Source organism: Eubalaena glacialis, chromosome X (genome assembly GCF_028564815.1).
Source record: "Eubalaena glacialis isolate mEubGla1 chromosome X, mEubGla1.1.hap2.+ XY, whole genome shotgun sequence".
In the NCBI taxonomy this organism is placed as follows: domain Eukaryota; kingdom Metazoa; phylum Chordata; class Mammalia; order Artiodactyla; family Balaenidae; genus Eubalaena; species Eubalaena glacialis.
The window spans coordinates 36,781,850-36,807,262 of NC_083736.1; positions in this window are offsets into that span (position 1 = coordinate 36,781,850).

Here is a 25,413-nt window from a genome sequence, read left to right on the forward strand (position 1 = left end):
GCCCCCAAATCTGGATCATTCTCTCCATGTGGTCTTTTTCGTCTCAAGGAGGCTAGACCAGGTTTCTTCATATGGTGAGGGCAACAGGTCAAGTAGGCAGGCCTCAATGCCCAAGCGCTTGTATCATGCTTACTGATGTCCCGTTGGCCAAAATAAGTCATGTGGCTAAACCCAAAGTCAGAGTGAGAGAGGACTACCTTCAGATGTGGTTACTGGCAGTTATGACCCATTGGGGGCCATGTTTGTAACAATCCCCCCACACACATGAGCAAAATATCTCCCCACCCACATGGTGCCTGAAATGCCATTATTTACATTTTAGACTTTTGGCCTCTTTGGGCTTACTCTTTTAAAAATCTGACATGGCTTCATTGCATATCCTGTGACCCAGCAATTTCATTTCGAGGCATATAGCCAAGAGAAATGAGTACTTATGCTCACCAACAGCCATACACACAAATGCACAGAGCAGTTTTATTCAGAACAGCCCCAAACTGGAAACCACCCAAATGCCCACCAAGAGGAGAACAGATAAACTGACCATGATGTATTCATACAAAGCGACATTACACAGCATTGGAAAAAGAATGAATGACTGCTCCATGTGACAACACGGATGGATGGATGGATGGATGGATGGATAGATGGATGGATGTTCCAGGCAATGGTGAGTGGAAGGAACCAGACCCACAAGAATATATATTGTATGATTCTAGTTAATGGAGGTTCTCAAACAGGTCTATACTGTTAGGAGACAGAATAATGGTTACCTTCGGGGGCATGTCAAAATGTCAGCTGGCAGGGGGCATAAGGAACTTCTGGGGCAGATGCTGACAATGTCCTGTATCTTTTTTGTTGTTGTTGTTTGTTTTTTAATTGCAGTATAGTTGATTTACAATGTTGTATTAGTTTCAGGCGTATAGCAAAGTGATTCAGTTATACATATACATATATTCTTTTTCAGATTCTTTTCCACTATAGGTTATTACAAGATACTGAATATAGTTCCCTGTGCTATACAGTAGGTCCTTGTTGTTTATCTATTTTATATATAGTAGTGTGTATCTGTTAATCCCAAACTCCGAATTTATCCCTCCCCCCCCCCACCAACGTCCTATATCTTGATCTGGGTGAATCTATACTTATGATTCATGAATCTATACTTATGTAAAAAGCCATAGACCTGTACACTTAAGACTGGTGGACTTTACTGAATGTATGTTAAATCTGAATTGTTTTCAAGGTACAAGATTAGAAGTAAGAATAGGTTTCCTAGCTTGGTGGCTCTGGACACGGTGGCAGGCAGAGGAGGGGCAGGTGGGAGCACCTGACCCAGGCCTTCTCAACCTTTGAAGCCAGAGGGAAGAGACCTTGCTCAGGACCTGAAGGGTTCCCCATCTCCAGCCCTGGATGAGGGTACTTGGGGCTGGGGTCCCGTGGTAGTGGCCCTGCAGGCTCCTATGGGGAGGGAAATGCTTTGAGGAGCCTTTGTTCCAGGAATTGATCAAGGAAACGAGCTGGTAATGAACAGCAGAAATAACAATAATTAATAATGGGCAGAATAAAAATGGATTTCAAATCCTGCAGCTAATTTGCCAAGAGACTTATTTCTGTGGCAGGCAGCCACTCTCCCCTCAGACTGCTGAGTAAACCAGGAAGTGGCAGGACCAGGCCAGCCAGCTGCGGGAATGGGGGAGGGAGGAGAGAGGGAGGGGGGAGGAGGGCCAAGGAGGTGCAATAACCCTGGGGAGTGGGAATGAGCCAGGACTTGTCTGGGTACTGGGCTGGGTCATGGGCTCTGCACCCCACTAGGGAGGGCAGGAGACCCCAAACTTCGAGGATGCCTCTCAGAGGCCAGGCAGCCTCCCCTGTCCCCATGACGGCTGCCAAGCCCAGGGAACGACCCCCCCAGGGCCGCCCTCGGACCCTCAGACCCTTGGCATATATCCCCACCAATACTGCCCCCCTCCTAGGAGTCAAGGTTGTAGGGGGAGGGGAGCACGACCACACAACAATGGAAGGAAAACCCTTGTCAGAGAAGAAAGATTCTAATTGGAGCCCTAAATGCTCCAGAAAGATTATCTTTCCGGTTCCCATTGCACAGAGAGCAAGTAACAGTCGCCCCGCCCATTAACCCTCACCACCCATTTCCTCCCCCGACACCCCTCCCCTCAAACAGGCTGAGCTGTATAGCTTTTATCACTCCGTTAAACAGTGAGTGCTCAGAGATCCTTCCAGCTTCCCCCCAAGACAGGGCAAAAGGCTGCCCTGGCCTGCTCTGTTGGTTTTTCGTGCAAGGTCTGTGCAGGGAGGAGCTCAGTGCTTGCATGTGAGGGTCGAGTATATTAAGACCTGCTCACACCAGTGTCTTCGGCTGAACTTGTCCAAGGCCGGTGAGAAAAATGCTCCCCTTCCCATCGTGTCCTTCCCTGTGCGTCCCCAGTACCCTTCAGCTGTCTCTAGCTTTGGAGGGTTTCTCTCCTGCCCTTCCCACTAGGGCCCAGGCTCCAAGCCCACTGTCTGCCGATAGCATCTACCCTTCTAAGCCGCAGCCCCCGCTTTTTTCCAGGATGTGCTTATCGGGTGCAGGGGAAGCCAAAATCCATGTGTGCATCTCTGTCTTTGACCACGAGTCCCTGGAGCTACAATGTTTTAATCCTGAGGCCAGTGGACAAGCTCTGAGGGGACTCCTCAACTCCCACTCCTTGAGCAGCTGCCTACATTGACAAATGGATCTCTCTCCCTTTTCAACTTTAGCAAAGTGGATTCTTCTTGCTAAAGGCTAAGTACTCACTGAGTTGCAAGTTTTAGAAGATGAGGCCATTGTGGGGCTATTTCTGAGGGAAAGAAAGGCCAGTGGTGCCAGCGCCAGCCCCGTCCACCTCCCACAAGAATTGGGCACCATTATTTTTACATCGGGGAAAATTCCATCTCCTGTTTCAAAAACAGCTGAATCTGGCTTCATCTTCTGCAGAAGTATATACATGGTAGGGAGAAGGCGAGGCTTTAACTCTTAAGGACAGTTCAGAGCAGGTGACCAAAAGGAAGATCAGGATGACTAGGAAGGCTCTGCTGGTGAAGCCCCTGCAGCTAGGGTATCAGCTGTGGGGTTAAGGGGGTAGGAGAGAGACCCCGGGAGGGCAGTGTACTGAGAGCACAGCCAGGCTCTGGGCAGGGAAGCCAGGCCCCCAGGAAGGGGCCGCGAGAGGCAAGGTTCCCGATAGGTTTTGAAACCTGTCATATTACTCTGCTCAGGCTGACGCAACAAAGAACCACAGGCTGGGTGTCTTCAACAACAGAGTTTTATTGTCTCACATTTCTGGAGGCTGCAAGCCTGAGATCAAGGTATCAGCAGGGTTGGTTTCATTCTGAGTCCTCTCTCCTTGGCTCATAGACGGCTGTCTCCCCCCGTGTCCTCATGTCATCTTCCCTCTGCATCTGTCTGTGTCATAATCTCTTATAAGGACACCAGTCAGATTGGATTAGGGCCCACCCATGTGAACTCCTTTGAACTTAATTACCTTTCAAAAGACCCTGTCTTCGAACACAGCCACATTCTAAGGTACACTGGGAGTTCGAGATTCAAAGTATGAATTTTGGGGGAGACAAAATTTACCCATGACACCAGGACAGGGTTTCTATTTTGCTTCCACAATCACAACCTGTTCCCACTCCAATCAACGTAGTTGCTGGACTGGGAGAAGCGGCAGGGCTGTGGACCCTACGTAAAGGGGTCCTTGTCTGCCCATCCCCCAGGCTCCTCCCTATGCAAATTCTCCTCAGCAAAGTCCCACCTCTTCCAAGAAGCCCTCCCTGACTGCTAAGCTCACATGGAGCTTTCCTTTTGCCAAACTCCAGGGCACTATAGGAAGGGTCAGGGTCCAGCTCTGTGTCCTGAGTATAAATCTGCTTTCTAAATAAGACCTTTGAGGATAGGCAACCCCTGCCCACCCCCCGCCACATACACACTGCCAGTATCTGTTTCCTCCCTTTCCCAGCCAGGCAGTTTGGAGAGTTGGGGTTGGCTGTACAGCCAGCTCCAGGGATCAGCCTGATTGGTTTAACTAGAGGACACACATGACCTAATTGGTCCAATCAAAGTGAACATCAGGGCTTTTGCTGGGAATGCTGGGACATGGTCTCTCTTCTAGGTTGGGTTTGGCTGGGGGAGAAAGCCAAGCTTAGAGTACACAGCTGCAGCTAAGGTGGGGGAGATGGGGCGTGGCAGGGTGCTAGAAGTTCCAGAGATTTGGATGGGGCAGGGCAGGGAACAACCACTACGTGCAGCCACTGAAGCTTATCCAGAGGAAACAAAGCAAATAAGGTGTGCTAGAGTGACATTTAAGTCCTAGATCAAGCCATACCTGAAGTACATTACCCCTGGACCATTCAGTAACATAAAGCCATCAATTTGCCCTTTTGCTAACATTGGTTCGGGCTGAGAGTATAATGGAAAGATCACTAACTGATACAATTTCTTTCAGATCCTACAAACAGCCTAGCCCCATGATCACAAGGACACTCAATAAATACTACAGAATCACAAACTCACAACATGTGAAGACTTTGCAGATGAGGAAATTGGGACCAGGGTTAAAGGGATTTGCTAAGTCTCGTGACAGATTAGTGGCAGAGCCTGGATGACAGCCTAGGTCTCCAGTCTAGTGCCTTTCCCACTGCACCAGAAGAGAGGAAGGCCACTGTTCCTCCTGCCCTGCCCCCCAAACCTTGTCCCTGGGGGAGAGGGAAGGGCCGGAGAAAGCCAGTGCAAAGCCGCAGCACCCTCAGCCCCCCAAACAGGAAGACTTGGTTGCAAGCCAGGAGGCCAGAGGGGAGGCGAGGCAGGAAATTGAGTGGCTCTGTGTCAACCACACGTGCCAAGTCACCTGGGGGCTGTGAGCAAGAAGCCAGTGCAGAAATGGGGAGCAGCCGCCAACCCAGGCAGCAGGCATGTCCGTGTCGCCAGGACCTCAGAGGACCTCATCCCATGCTCCAAAGAGTCCTCTCCCCTCAGGAAGGCTGTCCTCAGGTGGAACAGTTTCCGGGCAGGCTCCAATAGGGGTAGAAATATGTGGTCCCTAGAACAGAACAGTCAGACATTTGTGATAGACAAGTGCTTATGGCCATCTGCATAGCAATCAGATGCCTTGGATTTTCCACACCAGTTGGCATTTCAGTCAACGAATTTTAAGCTCCAGAAGCCATCTTGAGCCATGAAGTGACTTTGGGGAAAAGAGCTGAACTAGTTGTTTTACTGTTTCGTAACAAATCACCCCAAAGCCCAGTGGCTTAAAAGAACATCATTCGACGGTTTTGTTTTATTTTGTTTTCTCTTGGTCCTGGGGATGACTGGGCTCAGCTCAGCGGTTCTTGATCTTTTGTGTGTTTGTGGTCAGATGGTGTCCGGGGCTGAAATCATCTGAAGGCTTCCTTACTCACATGTCTGGTGCCTGGGCTGGGAAGACTCCAGCATCTGGGGGTGGGGCGTGCAGAATGCCTGATGTACCTCATGCATCTCTCTCCAACACGGCAGCTTCAGAATAACCAAGCTTCTTACATGGCAGCTCAAGAAGGAACCAGATGGAAGCCCTATCTCTTTTTGTGACCTAGCCTCGGAAGTCCCTCAGTGTCACCTCTGCCTCATTTAATTCATTACAAGAGTCTGGCCCATATACAAGGAGAGGGGATTTAAACTCCACCCAGTTGGAAGGACCGTTGAAGACTGTTCAGACATGGTTTTCAACCACAGTAGAAGCCATACCTGGCAGAGCAACAAGGACAAGGAGCCCGGGTCTCTGCCATGCCAGAGCTGCCTGGGACTGCCTAAACCTGAACTCCCTAAACATGAGAGAGAAATCGAATTCTGTTGTATACACGCCGCTGTCAGTTGGGGTTTTTCGGTGACTCTCGGCCCAACCTAATCCTAATTAATACAGAGAGTACAAACTGCCATGTCCTGTTCCTGGCACAGAGCAAGCTCTCAAAGGGAGGGAGGTTAGGGGGTGTGGGACAGGGACGAGCAGGACATCAGAGCTCAAATATTCCCTTGTCCCATAAGTTCACTTACACTATGTGCCCATATTGATTTGTTAAAATGAGAAAACATGCAAAGGAAAACTAAGGAAGTAGAGTGCAAACAGTAAGTGCCTATCAATGAATGAATAAGTACACGGGATAAGCAGACAAGAGAAGGTCCCCAAAGCAAAGGCTCTCAGATGTGGCAGAGGGGCCCAGGCCGGCCGTAGGCCACATTACAAAAAAGTCCTTTGTCTTAAGACTTGTCTCCTTTCCTCTCCTCCTCCTCCTCCTCCTTCTCTTTCTTCTTTTCCTTCATCTTCGCCTCCTCTTCCCTCGCCCCTCCCCTTCCGGTTTTCCTCCTCCTCCTTCTCCCCCCACCCACCATCTCTCTTCCCACACCCACCTAGCTCCTATTCTTCCCAAGCAAACCAGGAATTTTCTGATGCCCTGGCCAGAGGAAAGAGAAAAATCAATCCCTCCATCGATCCCAACTCTTTGACAGGCCTGGCAGATGTGGTCCCAGCCTCCATCCACCCTCCCCTCCCCCACCACTTCCACTTATGCTCTGGTCACCTCATCACATTCTTCCCCCCTCCCTGCCTTTGCACACGCTGTCCCCTCTGCAGGGATGCTTGTCTCATCTCCCCTTTCTGTTCTGGTCAACTCCCACTTGTCACTCACCACCCAGCTCATATGTCACCTTCTGTAGGAAACGCGGCCCCAGTGGGAAAGGCTCCCTTCCCACATGCTCCCAGAAGCCCATGCTTGCCTTGTCGGAGCACTCATCCCAACGGGTCGGAATAGTCTGTCTTGGTCTCTACATGAGACACTGAGTTGCAGGGATGGTGTGCTATCATTGCAGACCCTCTGAGAGTACACCTTCCAGAACATCTGCAATAGCAGCTCTAATGACTTATTCTCTCCTGGATTACAGCAACGACTAACCCAGAAGAGGGTGTCTCCTGTGTTCCGATACCTGGATTGAGTGCCTTCTTGGCATCTCTCAGATCAAGGTAGGTGGGCAGCCCCTATATTGTGTCTGGACCCAAAGGAGCCCTGGGTGTTCCTTGAGGTGGTTCCCTGGAATTTGAGTTTTTAACATGTTTGAGCAATGTCTTATCCATTCATTCCCTGGACACTTCTGTTATGATTGATTGTATTTTTCAAATGCAGCACAGCAATATTTCCAGTCCCATAGATTCTTCCAGAATCTTGCCACTCCATCAAGAGGTGGTGTCTTTTTCCTCTCCCCTGAACCTGGGTGGCTTAGTGACTCTTCCAACCAATAGAATATGGTGGAAGTTCCTTAAAAAACTAAAAATAGAATTACCATATGACCCAGCAATCCCACTACTGGGCATATACCCAGAGAAAACCATAATTCAAAAAGACACATGCACCCCCATGTTCATTGCTGCGTTATTTACAATAGCCAGGTCATGGAAGCAACCTAAATGCCCATCGACAGATGAATGGATAACGAAGATGTGGTACATATATACAGTGGAATATTACTCAGCCATAAAAAGGAACGAAATTGGGTCATTTGTAGAGACGTGGATGGACCTAGAGACTGTCATACAGAGTGAAGTAAGTCAGAAAGAGAAAAACAAATATCGTATATTAATGCATATATGTGGAACCTAGAAAAATGGTACAGATGAACCGGTTTGCAGGGCAGAAATTGAGACACAGATGTAGAGAACAAACGTATGGACACCAAAGGGGGAAAGCAGCAGGAGGTGGGGGTGGTGGTGGTGGGATGAATTGGGCGATTGGGATTGACATGTATACACTGATGTGTATAAAATGGATGACTAATAAGAACCTGCTGTATAAAAAAATAAATAAAATTAAATTTAAAAAAAAGAAAAGCAAGATGCAGAAAAGTGTGAATAATATGACCCTGTTTTTGTAAAACTAACAACAATAAAAATATTTCATGTACATGTAAAAAAAAAAAGAATATGGTGGAAGTGATGCTATGTGACTCTTGATGCTAGGTCATAAAATGAAAACAGCTTTCACCTCTCTCTCTCTCTCTCTCTCTCTCTCTCTCTCTCTCTCTCTCTCTCTCTCTCAGGACACTCACCCTGGGAACCCAGCTGCCATGCTGTGAGGAAGCCCAAGCCACATGAAGAGGTCACGTGTAGATTTCTGGCCAACTGCCCCAGCTCAGCTGACAGCCAGAATCAACTGCCAGACATGCAAGCAAGCCAGATGCAAGGTTTGCACTTTGAGTGAGAGGCTGTCAGGGTGAGCTGAGTGTCCACCAGCCACAGCTGGAAATGGAGGTCAGGCCGCCGGGAAGTGAGCCTGGGCACCAGAGGCAGATAACCCAGCAAGTTCTTTAACCCCTCGGTCTCAGTTTCCTCATGTGCAAACTGGAAATCGTAACAGGGCAGTTGTGAGGATTAAACTGAATAACCCATGCAAAGCCAGGGCCGTGTCGGAAGTGTCCATAAATCTTAGTCTGCTGGGAAGGAAAAGCTTCTGAGGTCCCACGAAGACTTCTGTAAATCTGTAGCAGATTGGCTGCTCTTGAGAACCATGAATTCCCAATGCAAGCACCAAGGGCTCGAGACAAAAAGGATGTTCTGGAATTCTGAAAACCTACCTTTTTAGATGCCTGGGATTTAGAACATTGATTCTATACCATAAGATAGAGAATGGAGAGGCATGAGAGCAGTTTTCCTGGGAACGGGAATAAAGGTTCTGCTTTCCAGGGAGCGAGAATAAAGGTTCTATCAGTCTGAGAGGTCCATTAACCGGTAGGAAGGTCTCCACGTCGACTGAGGCCTAGGACAGGCCTGAGGCTCTTATGATACAGAGACACGACAGACACGGAAAGCCCAGAGAGGTTGACAGGCATGGAGAGGAGGGAGGGGCCTGGGCCTTGCTCCACAGCAGCCAGCAGGGAAAACCGCATGCCCTAGAGAGAAGGTCCACACGCCCTAGAGAGAAGGTCCACACTTAGCGTGGAGCCGCAGAGGTAAAGGGGCTGTGACTGAATGAGGGGACTTAGCAGTGGTGGCCCAGGCCCTACACACCCCAGCACAGTGGAGGGAAGAGCCAAGACCACCCAAGTGCCCACAGTACCCCGAAGGGCTAACCGAAGGGGCCCACCGGGGGCATGTAAGGAAACAGCACGTAGGGTCCCTGGACCCAAGGCCACACAGGACATCAGGGTCTGTGTTCCAGTCTAGGAAGGACAAGTGCAACTTGTCCAAGGTCAGCGAGTCCAGTAGGGGGCGGAGGGCAGAAACAGGGCAGCATGTGGATACAGGCTCGATGCCTGGACGGCGTAGGACTCCTTCCCGCCCTCCCCAACCTAGGGCTGCAACTCAGACCAGGGCAGAAAGGGCGAGAGAGAATCGGCCCTATAGTGACCATGATTTCAACCCAAAGTGACTGTTGCCTTGACTTGGCAAGTTCAAGCTGTCCACCATCAGCAGAAACGGGGGCTCAAGAGCCCAGTTAAGCCTGCAGTTTGGAAGAAATAAAGAAAAGCTACATCTTAGCACGTCTGAGGGCCAGGATTCTAGAATTTCACCCCACAACACGTCTTTACTCAAGGCTTTGAAACGACATCAGGGAATGAAGTCAGAACGTAGAATCCGGTTGACAAGCTGCGACTTGCTCTCCAGGGTCCATGTCCCCGCGGGAGGCACAGCCACAGGGGAGGTGGGGGGAGGGGCAGGATTTCAGGAGTCTGTCCAAAAGAAGACAAAACGCGTGAGTCTCCTTTTTGGATCCTGCTGGCTCTCTCAACAACTCTTAATTACCAGCAATCAGCTCTTAATTACCTACAACAAGAGAGACAGGGGAAAACACAGATAAATGAAATCCATAGATAATCCCCAAACCCCAATTTGGTCAATAACATCATCCAGCTTCCCCAAGCAACCTCTTGCCAGGACTTCTGATCTCCCGGCAACTTGCCATGTAGAATGATCCCCAATTCCCCAGCTGGCCTTGCCCTTGCCCCTGGTACACAGGGAGAAGCCAGTGGTCCCTAAATAATGCCCAGCTCCATACCATACTCTTTCCTGCTGCCCCCGGGAGGCGGCTGCCAGGCTCTAAGCCTTCGGGCACTGGACTGTTTTCACTGTCTGTTTGCCCAGCAAACAGGAGCGCTGGCTGCAAATTGAAGCCACCTTGGAGAGCAGGAAGGGAGGACAACAGGCTCCAGGGCAAGGGCCTCTGGGACCACAACTGTCCAAGCGCTACTGTGGGCCACCACGTGTCCCACAGACCCAGGGGCCTCTTTGTCTACACCTGAGGCAGGATGGCCACCCAGAAGGAGGGATGCAACTAAAAGCAAGTTAGAGCCTCAAGTGAGAGCAGGAATGGGGCAAGATGGAGCATTCCCAGGGGCTCCCTGTTTCCTGACTTTTCCACACTCAGGTATTCTCAAGTGTTCCCTCCTCTTGAGTGGGCGGGCAAGGTAGACACCTCGGGCCCCATGTCTGGACCAGCAGAACCCTGGGAAAGCTGATCTTCTGCGGAAAAAGAACGTCTTGTGGTCATCAGTTTGGGGAAAACGTCCCATTGTGACCCAAGGGCACCAAAAATGGTGCCCAGTATTAATTCGAAAGAAAAAAAAGATAGGGACGGGGGATACAGAGAATGAACAACAGCCCTCCTCAACCCCCTCCATCCCCTCTCCTCCCCCTGCACCCTGAACCCACAGTGGCGGCAAAGGCAGAAGCTGGCGGGAGTCCAGGGAGGTAGTGAAAGCTGAACACAAACCCGAACACTGCTCTCCATTTTCTGACTTTTCCTTTTCTCCTACAGTCCAGTTAACACAGTGGACAAGCCAGTCCTCGTTCCCGCAGGCCTCGTTAATGAACCTGCAGTAGCAAACGCGCCTCGTTATTGCTGGGAGCCTGGAAGCAGCACGCTCCCCACCAACGAGGAAATACCACACGGAAAGACCCCCCTCCCCCTCCCTCACCGGGCCCCACCCCCCCAGGGCTGTTCTCGAGGCCAATGCCTGCAGCTGGGGCTTCCGGTGCCAGGAGTCCTGCTGGGCCGCCTGTACCCAGCATACCACGCCCCACAGTCCCCAACCCACCCGCGACCCTTACCCATCCCCCTCCCGGATTTCGCCAGAATTGGGGCGGGGGGCGGCCCACAGGGAGTCCCAGGGAGGAGGCTGCCGACCTGAGGAAGGACGGGACCGCAAAGCTAGCACTCAACTGGACCTCAGACCTGCTTCCCCGTCTGCGAATCTGCAAATCGGGGCCAGACAGCGCATCGAAAGGGGACCACCGGGCCCGGGTTGAAAAGGAGACTAAGGGATGCTGAGAGCTGTGAAGCCCACAGTGAGGGGGGGCCCCTGCTGTGGCCTCATCCCCCCACCCTCCCACCCTGGCCCTGACCCGGTCGCGGTCCCTTCCGCACTCTAAGTGGGCATTAATGCGGCCAGCGCTAACTCGATTTCATCACAGGGAGACAGGAATCATTTTTCTCCCGTCCTTTGCTTCTGCTCCGTCTCTCTCCTCGGATGGGGGCAGTTGGTTCGGCCTCATGAGGTCAGATTTGCAGGGGTTTGGGCCTTCTCTTACTTGCTTAATGACAACCTGGGTAAAGAGGAGGCCAAGAGGGAGAGATGGAGAAAAACACAGGCTCCAGGCACAAAGCAGTCTCCTACAATCTAAAGCCGACCTGTTTCTGGGGGGTCGTTAGGCATCTTTCCTGTCACCTGGTGACCCGGGACGCCCGAGGGCCACATGGCACGGCAGGCGAGATATGCCAACAGCCCTTCTTGCCAAATTGATGGGAAATCAAACGATGCAGGGAAGTTTCTAGAAGGGAAAAGAAGAAAGACAGCGAGAAAGACAACATTCGATTTCCCCCGCTGAGGAGGCTGACATCACTCTCTGCCAAGCAGAAATTGCCTGCCTTTCTCCAAGCCAGCATTCTGGAGCTGTTTTCTGATTATTTCAATCAGCCTAATAACATGTACATTTCAGACAGCTGCCTTGGCGGTTTGGAGAGTTTGGCTTTTCTGCTGGCTCCTGCAGAAGCATAATTTTTGCTCCCCGAAGTTCACGTGCAGCTAGAGAAAAAGGGTTTGGATGGATTTCCCGACCCCAAAATAGCACCATCCCAGAATTCGGTTCTGGGTCCAGAAGTCTTTTCACATTGACTGGTCGGATCAGAGACCCCGCTGCTGTGTCTCCTTTGGAGCATATACATTCTCAGCTGGTTTCCTCCCCCCCACGATAGGAACTGGCTAGATTGGGGTTCTGTTAATTCCCGTTGGCAATCCGCAGGCCTCGGAGCCCCGTGGGGTGCGCTGGGTATATGATGGGTCCCCTCGTGGCTTGTTACTTCATGCCAGGCGTGTGCAGAGGGTTGCCGGCAAGGCCATAAACAGCTACAAGAGCAGACAGAGCACAGAGCCATCCGCCACGTGCAACGGAGCCCAGAAAGGGATGCAATTCATTCGAACGTGCTTAACTCAAGGTGGCTCTCCGAGCAGGCAAGGTTAGAATCAGGCTCCTCTCAGGCAGGAAAAAAAAAAAAAAAAAAAAATCGGAACGGCATCAGAGAAAGTTAACCAACGTATTGTATAGAACTACATTTATTAGAATAATAACGCTCACATTTTGAGCGCCTGCTCCGAGCGGGAGCGTTGCCAGACCTTTTTGCATACATTACCTCATTTAATCCTCGCGACAAGTAAAGCAGATATTACAATCTCCATTTTCATTTCTGAAATCTGGAAAACCTTCCTGTGAGTTCCTTTTTTCTGCAGCTGCAAATGTTCCCTTCTCTGGGCCTATGTGTTTCTAAAACACATGCAATCCTAAATAAACATTAAAAGATCATGATCTTCAGAAAACAATGCAGGAAGAGGTCTGTCTTCCTGGAGGCCGGCATTGATGGGAAGGGGTAGGCGAGCTGGAAGGGCGTTCTCCAGCTGCAGTGGCGTATGAGCTGGGGCAAAGAGCCGCCCTTCAAGAACTCCTCACAGCCAGCTGTCCACACCCACCTTCCTCACTGTTCGGGGAAGCTCACTCTTTTTTTTTTTTTTTTTTTTTTTTCTTTTTTATGGCTACTCTAGCCCTGATTGAAGTTTCCTTCTGACACCACTGAACACATGCACAAGTTGTTTCATATCTTTCCTCTTGGTTGCAAAACATTAACGGCAACCTAACTGTCCTAAATATTTCCTGATGCTCATCATCATGCAGGCTTTCAGAAAATGGGGAGGAAGTTGTCATGGACCCCTGGAGAAGCTGACCTCCGCTGCCCACCGCAGGGGCAAAACCTCAATCAAACAAGGCGTTCATGGAACATCTCTGCGCTGGGCTCCCCAGAGCTCACAAAAGCCCCCACCTGAGCAGGGAATGGTGTCCTGCCATCACTGAGCAGAGCCTTCCTGGGAGAAGTCACGAACAGGGCAGGGTTAGAGAGCTAGAAGACTGATCAGTTCGCTAAGCGGTACCCCAGAGCACGGACACCCAAAGGTGTCTCCCTCACCGGTGACACCTTACAAGACCACAGATTTATTTCGATCATGCAGTCATCACTCAAAACCTTGAGAAATTCCAGCGGGAGTCGCCAGACCACATGAAAACCTTTGTTTCATTGCATTAATCTTAGTTTCATATTTGCCCCCTCCCCTAAAGTAGTAGTCCCCACGTACAGGTAATCTCTTTGGGAGGTGATCCCAGGAAATACAATTGAGAGAGTGGAGAAAGTGAGATAAGAAAGGGGGAAAAGACAAAAAGAGTGCATTCATAGGCAGATTTGCATTGTAGGCAACTGACCCATTTGGGACCCTCTGGGAGACTGTAGAATTGTCCCACAGAGCAGTGATGAAACAGAGATATTGATCCATTATCTCCCCTGCCTCATTGGTTGAGAGTCACTCTAAGAGTGTTCTTTCCCCAGCTCTTGCAGTGCCGTTATCCCGGCTGCAAGCCACTTGGAAGGGCCTTCATCCCCTCCAAGGCCAGCCAACCCCTTCTGGCAGAGACATGCAGGAAGCCATCTGCGGGTACAAGAACTGTCAGCAGGGGCCTCTGGGGTGGGTGGAGGGCACACGGGCACGGGCAGCACCTGCTACAGATCTGGATGACTTTTGAACCGTCAGCAAGAAATCAGATCCACCTTCACAAAGTAAAGATTGCTATCAGCAGAGATCTTTAGAGGAGTAATAATAATAGCTGGAGTTTATTGAGTGCTTATTGCATGCCAGCTGCTGTTGTAAGCACTTTATATGCGCTAAGTCTTTTAGTTCTCACACATCTGTATAAAACAGGTACCGTTATTATAGCCTGTTGGCAGATAAGGATGTGGATGTACCACAGACTCCAAGGCAGTCCCACAGACATCTTGGAGCACTGAACGCGTCATTGGAATGAACAAACAGTCATCCAAGGGATAGTGTTAAGGAAGGAGATAAGGTAGATTCGTGTGTGTATATATAAATATATGTATGTGCAAATGCATCTGGGTATGTTTGTTAAAAGCAAAAATTGTCTCATTATTTATACATGAACCAATGAATAACCAATTGAATTTTGACCACCTGAAATGCCCTAGGAGTTTAGAAGCAGTAAGTACCTGCGCTGGAAATACTAAGAAAGGGAAAGATGGGCCTGGAGCTGTGGTTGAAAGGTGAGAAATTAGCATGAAATAAGTCCTAGAGGCAGGATGGAGGAGGGCATGGAGGGGCCAGCTCGTCTAGAATATTTGTCAAGATGTCGACCTAGTGTTCGCCAAGTATTTCCAGCTCTCTGCTTCCCTGGCGTATGGTAGAACGACATTGTCTTGCCCTCCTTTGAAGTTCGATGTGGCCATTTAACTTGATTTGGCCAATGAAACGTTAGCAGAACTTACTTGTGAAACTTACTTAGAGTGAAAGTTTTAAGATTCAGGGCATGATTCACCATGTTCTTTCCTCCCTTGGAGGTGATCATAGAGCACAAACTTAGATGGACTCTCAGACCTCCTAGATACCTGAGTGACTATCACAGGAAGAGCCTTTTCTCCTGCTGACCTACACAAAACATGTAGCATGAGCAAGAAATAAACCTTTGTTGTTATGTTGTAAGCCACTGAGATTTGGTTGTTGCTGCAGCATAACCCCGCCTATCTTGACCAACATGCTAGGCTTCTGCTATCATAACAAACAACTCCCAGATCTCAGTGGCTCAACAAACAAACTTCATGCCCTTGCAAGGTTCACTGCAAGGCAATGGATGAAAGGGGAAAGGTGTTCTGCTCCATACAGTCACTCAGGGACTTAGGCTAATGGAGGCTCCACCATCTGGAACATTCCCACTACTCTCCCAGCAAGAGTGGAAAGAGTTGGAGGGTCCTAGAGGGCCTTCCCATTGCCTCAACATAAAAGTATCATACATCACTTCCATATATATTTCATTGGGCAGAACTGGTCACTGGCTCTACCTAACTGCAAAGGGACTGGGAAGTATCATGTCCTCCATGCCCAAGAAGGAGAGAAGAACTGACTATTGGTGAGCACTAATAATGTCCACCACACCTGGCTCCAGAATACTGGACAGTAGTGGGAAGTTGGAGGTTGGAGAGCATGGGCACAGGTTAAGAAGGCTTTTGAGAGCCAGAACGTGACCCATGAGGTATCAGGGAGCCACTGTAAGTCTATGAGCAGGGCAGGGACATGAGAAAGGCTGATTTAAGTATCACTGGACTAGCAGTCTAATGCTGGACAGATGGGTATGCAGGGGACCAGTGGAGCTTGGTGGGGATTGTATGCTTATATTCAAGGAGATGTGTTAGGAGGCTGTTGTATTAATCAATGCCTGTAGTGATGAGAGCTTGGCACCCACTGTTGTCAGAGGAAGAGAGATGAGGAGTGAATCTTGTGATATCCTTAAGAAAAGAGGAAGTATGGTATATTGGGAGCTCAGGCTTTGACATCAGACAAACCAGGATTCAAATTCCACCTCTGACACCTACTATCTTTTTTTTTGGCCATGCCATGTGGCTTGTGGGATCTCAGTTCCCCAACCAGGGATTGAACCCTGGCCACGGCAGTGAAAGCCTGGAATCCTAACCACTAGGCCACCAGGGAACTCCCACCTACTAGCTTTTTGATCTTTGGCAAAATACATTAACTTCTCAGAACCTTGGTGCTCTTATCTGCAAAATGAGGATAATAATATTACTTACCTCATACAGCTATCGTGAGGATTGGAAGATTAGTGATTATGTTTCTAAATTGACAGTGGAAGTGGTGATGGTGGAGATGGTGATGGTTGTGGGGACAGTGATGATGATGGTGGTGATATTGGTGGTAATGGAGATAGATGGTGGTCGTGATGGTGGTGGAGATGGTGGGAGCAGTAGTGGTGCCAGTGATTCATAAAATGACTAAGATTAAAGCTTAGGGGAATAAAATATCTGGAATTAGGGGCAAGACAAGGAAGAGGTTCCCACTATGTAAAATGTAGAAGTCATAGTCAGAAGATAGAAAGTGAACTATGAAATCTAGGACCCTAGAAACCAAAGGGAAAAAGTTTCATTAAGAAGGCTTAAGAACAGTTTAGGGGGACTTCTCTAGTGGCACAGTGGTTAAGAATCCATCTGCCAATGCAGGCGGGTTCAAGCCCTGGTCCAGGAAGATCCCACATGCCGTGGAGCAACTAAGCCCGTGCGCCACAACTACTGAGCCTGCACTCTAGAGCCCTCAAGCCACAACTACTGAGCCTGCATGCCACAACTACCGAAGCCTGCATGCCTAGAGCCCATGCTCCACAACAAGAGAAGCCACCACAATGAGAAGCCCGCGCACTGCAACGAAGAGTAGCTCCCGCTCACCGCAACTAGAGAAAGCCCACACGCAGCAACGAAGACCCAACGCAGCCAAAAATAAATAAATAAATAAATTTATTTAAAAAAAAAAAAAAACACTTTAGGACACAGAAGACATGAACAAGTCATTAGACTTTATAAGAATAAAGTGACTATGACCTGGTGAAGGAGCAAGTTGGTGGCAAGGGATTAAGAGGGACTAGGCATCTGACAGGTGGAGCCCAGTGGGTGTAGACCTCCCTCATGAGTTTCCAGTGGAAGGAAGAATGATAAAAGGACCTTTATCAGTCAGAAATGCTTTTGGCTGCAAGTAACAGTAATTTTTTTAATAAGTCTGTGGAGAGAAAGAGAGGAGAAATAGTTGTAAAAATGCTTTGCATTCACAGAGTTGAAAAGATCAGCCATAGACAGAGAGGGGAAAAAAAAATCAATAGCTAAAATTTAAAATAAGGCTGTATTTAACTTGTAGCTCCTTTCTTTTCCTAACAGATCTTTATAGACCATTTTCATTGAAGAACCCCAATATTTGGATGAGGTTGAGTCATTTTTCATAGTCTTTGAAGTTGTCCCTCAATATCTCTTCTCTCCTGGCCCCCCAGGAGAAAGACTACATTTCCAAGCTAGGTGTGGTCACATGACTAAGTTCTGGCCAATGGGACATAAATGGAAGCATGACCTGTCAGTTTCCAGGAATCTTCCTTAAGAGACAGCAGATCTGTGCCTCCTTATTTTTAGTTACTTCCTCTCTCCTGTTGCCTTAAACGTGGGTGTCATGGTTGCCATCTTGGACCATGGGGCTAAAGGCACCATTCTTTTTTTTTTTTCCTTCTTTTGGCCACACTGCACGGCATGCAGGATCTTAGTTCCCCGACCAGGGATCGAACCTCTGCCCCCTGCAGTGGAAGCACAGAGTCTTAACCACTGGACCACCAGGGAATTCCCTAAAGGCCCCATTCGAGGGCAGAGCATTGGGCTTGGGGATCCTAGATCCCTGAGGACTTCATGGAGCAGAGAAGTCATTCCAGCTCTGGACTGAAGCCAAAGCCCATCTTCCCAGACGCAGTGCCCAAGGAGGGGACAATTGGCCTGGATACCCACCGGGGTGGTCTCTGAGATTCACCCAGAGACTGTGGCAGTCTCACAGAGGGCTGTCCCAGTTCGTAGGCACCACTTTGCAGGGGGGAGAAGTAAAATCCACATTGTCCTCTGCCTACTCCTCAGGAGGGAGAAATCTTAGAAGGAAGGTGCCCGAGCAGCCCTTCAGAGCAGCTTGTGAGACACTGGGCCTCGGCGCTGGCTGGCTGGCTGGCTGGCTGGCTGGCTGGCAGGAGGACAGATTCTGATCTCAGTTGTGCATAGCTAACAAGCGGTGACTTCACATTGGCAAGGCGAGCCGATTTGAGTGCTTTCAAGGACAAAATGTGTCCTGCTATCTGGAGGTGAAAATCAGAACCAAGTTGCACCACCTTGCTATATCTAGAGGCAAAGGAAAAGCTTTTAGAGGCTGATTCCACCCCTGTTCTGAAATGAAGGCTGCTCCTCAGCCACACCAGCCCTTCGCCCCATATGAGCTTCTGCGTCATTTCCCCTTATGATTCATCCAGTACATCCCACCTACTGCCTGATTCTGTGGTCATCTTTTGGGCAGGGTCATCCCTCCCATGGCCCCATTATGAACTCCGGGAGAACAGGGAACCTGATTTATTCATTTTTGTAACTTCATGACATAGCCCCACGCCTGGCACGCAGCAAATGCTCAAAAAAGGTTTCTGATTAATCATTCCTGTATATTATTTTAGGATCTTTGCTTGCAAATGAGAGGAAAGAGTTCCAGAGAAGTCATTTGTGCCGATCCCCTGATGCCAGGCCAGCCTAACAAAGCCACATCTAGTCCGTATCGAAGACCTGCCTCTTGTAACCCCCAAAGTTTCAGAGAGAACTTCCACCAGCCCACCTTGGTAAAAGATAGTGATATCAGTCTTCCAGTGACTAGCCTAAATTTCTCCTGTCGCAGTTTAGAACCCCTCCATCTCCTCTCAACGTCAGTGTGACAGCCCAGCTGCCCACTGCCACCTACAACCTGGGCTGACATTCAGCCGCAAGGCACTGCTACGACAGCTGGACTGGTTGTTAAAATATTGAAATGCTTCTGTACCATATAGTAAATAGCCACTGTCCCCAGCCCCCTGAATGTCCTCATCTGCCACCCTGACCACCCTCGGCTACTCCCCTGGGATCCTTAGACTCCACTCCAGAGCACAGAGGACCTCCAGGAACCCAAATCTCCAAGACAGTTCTGAGTCGTTGGTGCCCACATTCGAATCTCGCCCAGCCGTGGCAATTTCACCCTTCTCCTCCCCAGCTGAGTCCAGCAGCCTGTCCCCTCCCCTCGGGCGTTGATGTGCAATGACAGCAGCCCCTGGCAGATGTGTAGGCAAATGTGCCAACCACGGATTGGGAAGTGATGCTGTCAGCTGTCCACAACGGGAGGAGAGGTGAAGTCGCTCATCAGGGACAGATGGGGATCAAATGCCCAGAGAGGGCACAGGAGGCCAAAGCCTGGTCTGTGAAGCCACTGAAAGCCAGGATGAGGCTGGGCAGGATGAGGCTGGAGCCTGACCTGAGCGGGATGCCCGAGAGAGACCAGGTTCTTGGGCAAGTGTGAGGTCAAGGCCAGCCAGGCAAGAGACAAGCTTATCTGGGCTACCAGCTCCCTCTCCCAAGCCTGGAAATGCCCATGAAATGAGAAGGTACCCTGTTTTCCAGAAGGCAACCAAAAAGAAACTCCAGGAGAGCCTTGAAGGCAGCCCTGAAGTGGTGTCTGTTGGGATGGTGGGTGGCCAGAAGCAGAAATGAAGGAATAGGTAAGGAAGAAGCTTTTGAACTTTGGTTTTTGCATCATCTCATCCACCGAAGACCTTGGGACTGTCATTTCCTGCCCCTCCATGGCAGAAATCAGTGGCAACAGCCCATGTTGCCAATGCCAGGGTCGTGGGGTACAATCAGGTGACACAAGCCCACTGGGTGAGTAGCTAATGCAAAAAGACACTGGGCGAAGCAGTAGCCCCCAGGACTGATGGGCTAGAATCTAGCAAGTCTGCCCCCTCCTCTGCTGCGGACGTTTGAGGGCCAAAAGGAAAATCACCATCCGTAGGATTTGCCTGGTGACATGGCTGCAAACTGGAGTGACCAACACTGGTTCTGTGGTGCCAGGGACGCTGCCACTACCTGGGGTCTGGCTTTCGGCCCTACACCATGGCATGTGACCTCAAAGGGCAAAGCAATGAGGCTCCTGAGGAGAACGCCCAGCACAAAAGAAGGCCCTCAAACTGAACATCAGAACCAGCTGCAGCGGACGTACATGACCGGCACGGAAGGCCCAAGCATTTAAAATAAGCATGAGGCCTCTCCTGAAGGAGGGAACGGAAGACAGCAGTGACCTCAGACAAGAACACAGGATCACTGAAAAATACCAAATGGAAATCAGGAGAAAGAAAAGAACAGATGAAATCAAGAGCACGCTGGGGGACTTCCCTGGTGGCGCAGTGGTTAAAAATCCGCCTGCCAAGGCAGGGGACACGGGTTCGAGCCCTGGTCCGGGAAGATCCCACATGCCGCGGAGCAACTAAGCCCGTGCGCCACAACTACTGAGTCTGCGCTCTAGAGCCCGCGAGCCACAACTACTGAAGCCCGTGCGCCTAGAGCCTGTGCTCCGCAACAAGAGAAGCCACCGCAATGAGAAGCCCGCACACCACAACGAAGAGTAGCCCCCGCCCGCCACAACTAGAGAAAGCCCACACACAGCAATGAAGACCCAACCGCAGCCAAAAATAAATTAAAAATAAAAATAAATAAAGCATATTTGTCAAAGAGCTCTTAAAAAAAAAAAAAGCTCGCTGGTTGGGATAAATACTAGCACGGGGACAATTAGAGACCAAATTGGCGAGCCTGCTTTTCGGATGCCATCCACGTCCCACGCATATCCCTCGGGTCCCTTTCTCATTTCTGTGCATGACCAGAAGCCAGCACCAGTGTCCCTTGGCTGGAGGACTGTCCTCCGGCTGCCAGACTCGCTTTGCCCATGCACACAGCCAGTACCTGGTATTGTGAATTCAGCCCTTAACCACTCATTGGAGGGAGAGGTAGTAAACACTCTGGCCCCCTTGTCCCAGACCACGGCCAACTCTGAGGTGTGACCTCCCTTGTCTCCCAGAGGTCCCCTGTGGGACTGAGTTCAAGTGCCCCCCGTGGGATTCTGCGTGGTAGCACACCCTCGCCTGGCGCTTTCTCCTCCCCATCCCAGTTCGACACTCCCCAGTTTGTTTTCCCAGAAAGCAGGTCCTAACAAATCACTTTCACATAGTGCCCTGGCTCGGGGGCTTGCTTCTGGGGTACCCACCCTAAGACGCATGGCAGCCTTTCTCAGTGAACGACACCGCCCTCTCTCCCGCTGCCCAAGCCCAAGACCTTGGAAGCCAAGACCTTGCACCTTGGAAGCCACCTGCATCCCATGCTCTCCCTCACCCCCACATCCAATCCACCAGATTCCCTTGGCTCTAACCCCTCAATGTCTCTAGAATCTTCCCTCTCTCACAGTCATGTCCTGTGTGGACTACTGAAACAGCTCCTAACAGGTCATCCCTTCCTGTCTTGGCCCCTCCGATCCTTCCTCTAGGAAGTGGCTCCCTGTTGCCCTCAAGCTAAAGTCCAGTCTTAGGCGTGTTTGCAGGGCCTCTGCTGCCCTGGCCCCTCGTCTCTGACCACTCACCGCCTCCCCAGCCTCACTGAACCCATCAGCTCCATGTCTCACACAGGCTCTTCCTTCTGTCCCCAACAGTTGTCCGTCCTGCAGCCTGCTCTGAGCTTGCCCTCTTTCGGCTCTCCATCTAAATGCCCCTGACTCTGGAAGCCTTCCCCTCTCCCTCTCTAGCCCTGTCCAGTGCCCCTACCACTCTGGGATGGACACTTCATGTATTATCTGCCCCTTTTCCACAAGCGGCCCCCTCCCCATCCACAAGGTTTCCATGGACAGCACCGTATTAATCGTTCATAACCCCGCCCCTTCCCTGAAGTTGATTGGTCCAGAGCTGGATACCTGACCAAGCAAAGCCAATGAAACCCTTCCCCAGAATTTTTGGACCTGCAATGGAGAAAGGTGAGTAAATCTGACTGGGTGGCTGAAGCTGTGGGAGGTAGTACCCCAAAGCATCAGACTTTATATTCTCTGTCACATGAAGAAAGCCAGTCTGCATGAGAGAGAAGAGAGATACTAAAGAGCAGAGGGGAGATGGAGAGAAGAGGTTCCTGGGTTCCTAGTGTCCTGAGCCGAGACACATTGCTGCCTTGAGTTCTATGAGATGCCCGTTTCCCTGTAAATGATAGTGGAACTTGAACTCCATTTTCCTTTAAGCTAGTTTGAATTGAGTTTTGTCCCTTGCAACAAAAGAGGTGTAAGTATTAAGCTAATGTCAGACTTTACTGTAAGCATTTGTTTAGTTGGCCCTCTTCTAGTCAGCAAGCTTCTGTCCCTATCTTCTTCTGTGCAGGCACAGGCTGGTCATTTCATCTCTCCAGAGGCTACCCAATCTGGCAGCTCCTACATCCCTTCTTGTGCCCTGCAGGTGGGCAGTGGGGGAGGATGGGGCACATGCACGGTGACTCAGTCCAGTTCCGAGCTTTAGGAGTTCAAAGGGGGCTACTGACAGCTTGAGCGACACTCCTAAGTAGCTTTGGTCCTGTTGCAGGGGCACATTGAGTTATGCCCCTGCAGGGGTCTGGCTGACCCTGACCATAGGCTCAGAAGTGAGTCTGCTGTTATTTCCCGAGCCCGATGACAAGGAATTACCACACGGAAACCCATTACCACATGGCTCCAGACATGGCCAGAGAAATGGGATCCTATTCCCACAGACCAGCATGCTGACATTCAAAGAGCCAAGGAATACATCCGGCTGGAATCAACCCCCAAACGTGTCTGAAAATGCCCGTGACATCCTTTAGAAATGTCAGCCCCTGGTCATCAGCGAGGGTGGGGAATGTTCTGTCACTCCTCGGGGACAGCACACCCCAGGAGTGGAAACACCTGCCCTTTTGCCTTTGGAGAGAGGGTATTTCCCAAAACGCATCCACAAAGGGCAAAGCAGGTTAGGTACCAAGGTTTAAATTAGGCATAATTACTCAGCCTCCCCATTGCAGGCTCTTCTTTTTTTTTTTTTTTTTTTAAGATCTACAAAGGCTTCTGGAAGCCAAGCAGGCCTGTGACTTTCCCTTTCTTTGTTTATTTTCCTCTTATCTGTTATATTATTATTATACATATTAAGGATATTTTATGTTAATTTTTGAATATGTATTATCATACCAGCATGGGGACTTATTTATACAGTGCAAAGTCTCCACCCACCTCAGTCCCCTGTCTACACGGTGTTCCCCCACCCCCATGCTATTCCTTTCTTGTTTCTCTGTCCAGAGTTAATTTATGCAAATATAAGCAAACACAAATACATATATTCTTATTTCTCTCCTCTATTTACATAAAAGGTAGCATTCTGTACACACTGCCCTGCACCTGGCTTTTTTCACTTCATCTACCTTCAGGATTTTCCCAATCGTATGCAGGGGGATTTTTCATTCTTTGTTCAGCTGCAGATTATTCCGGCGCGCGGATGCCATAGTTTATTTAGCCCATCCTCTACTGATGGCCATTTTGGTTGTTTCTATCACAAGCAATGCTGCAGTAAGTAACCATGCACAAATGTCATTGCACACGCATGGAGGATTGAATACATATGTCATTGCATCGATGACCCCAAGCCTTTACCTCTTCCTGTGTCTCTGCCCTTTGACCCTTGACTTTGCTGCTTCGCTCGCGAAAGAGGCACAGTGCCTTTCCTTGACTCTTAAATCTGGACTTCACCACGTAACTTGTTTAGCAGACTTGATGCATACTTAAAGCAGACTTTAAAACATACTTGCAGTTTTAGTTTCCTCTTTCGTTTCCCTGAAATTGCCATGAAACATGCCCAGGCCAGCCTGAGAACAAGCTCAGGATAGCCTGCTGGAGGATGAGAGCATGCAGGGCGCACGGCCCAGTGGCCCAGCTGAGGCTGTCCTAGACAAGCCAGCCCCTAGCCAATCTGCCAGCTGACCACAGATACAGGAGTGAACTTAGCCAAGATTAGCTGAGTCTAACTCAAATCAGCAGAACCACCCCCACCAACCAACTAGTGAGAAATAATTAAGAGTTGTGGGGAGGTTTGTTATGTAGCAATAGCTAAGTGATACATCATACAATATAGGTGCAAGTAAGATAAATTCCCAGAAGTGGAATTGCTGGATCACAGCGTAGGATGCATTTGATATTTTGATAGCTATTGCCAATTTCTCTGCATAAAGATTAAACTAATTTACACTCCCACAACAATGTATGAGAGCACTTGTTTGTAAACAGCCTCACCTTCATAGTATGTTATCAGTTTTTCAGATTTTTGTCAACCTGGTAGATGAAAAAGAGCACCTCTGTGTCGTTTTTTTTTTTTTTTTAAGATTTATTTTATTATTTATTTAATTTATTTTTTGGCTGCGTCAGGTCTTAGTTGCGGCACGAGGGATCTTCGTTGAGGCATGCGGGGCTCTTCACTGTGGTGCACAGGCTTCTCTCTAGTTGTGGGTTGCGGGTTTTCTCTTCTCTAGTTGTGGCATGCAGGCTCCAGGGCACGTGGGCTCTGTAGTTGGGGCACACGGGCTTAGTTGCCTTGCGGCATGTGGATCTTAGTTCCCTGACCAGGGCTCGAACCCCCGTCCCCTGCATTGTAAGGCGGATTCTTTACCACTGGACCACCAAGGAAGTCCCCCTCTGTGTAGTTTTATTTGCATTTTCTTATCGTAAGCATGAGCAACACTTCATATGTTTAAAAGCCATTAGACCTCCTTTTCAGTAAACTGTGTGTTCATCTTTTGCACATTTTTCCTATTGGATCACTATTTTTCTTACTGATTTCTAGGAACTCTTTATATATTGGTGAGATTAGCCTTTTGCCTGTGATCACCCTTCCTTGAAACCATACACTCCAGATGAGAAGCTTAATGGCAGGCAAAGGGGGTAAACACAGAAAGCAGAGCTCGAGCAGAAGGTAACTTTTCCTCAAACAATCAGCAACTAGGTATTGAGCATTTTTTTGGTTCAGGGCTCTGGGTTACGCATCCCAGCATACCCAGAAAAAAATTGACATGGTACATAAGGAATGTTCTATAGATGGCTATGGTTAAATCCCCACATATATCTACCCATAGTCCCTGCCTAAGGAGTGGGCAAGGGGACCATATATATTCCTCATGGCCCAACCTCCCTGACCACTGCTGATTGGCCAGAGCAATACGCCCGATCTATGGCAAAACCAATTCGATTCTCTTTTGAGATTTTGAACTCAGAGACATAAAATCAGTCAGAGAATGGTGGGCCCTGGAGCTATCACACCACTTTGCAGAGATGGCGCTGCCATTTGGGGCAGCCATATGGAGCCATGTACAATCAGACAAATGAAGCGAGGAAGAGCCAGCGTGCAGACAGAACACGGCAGTCAC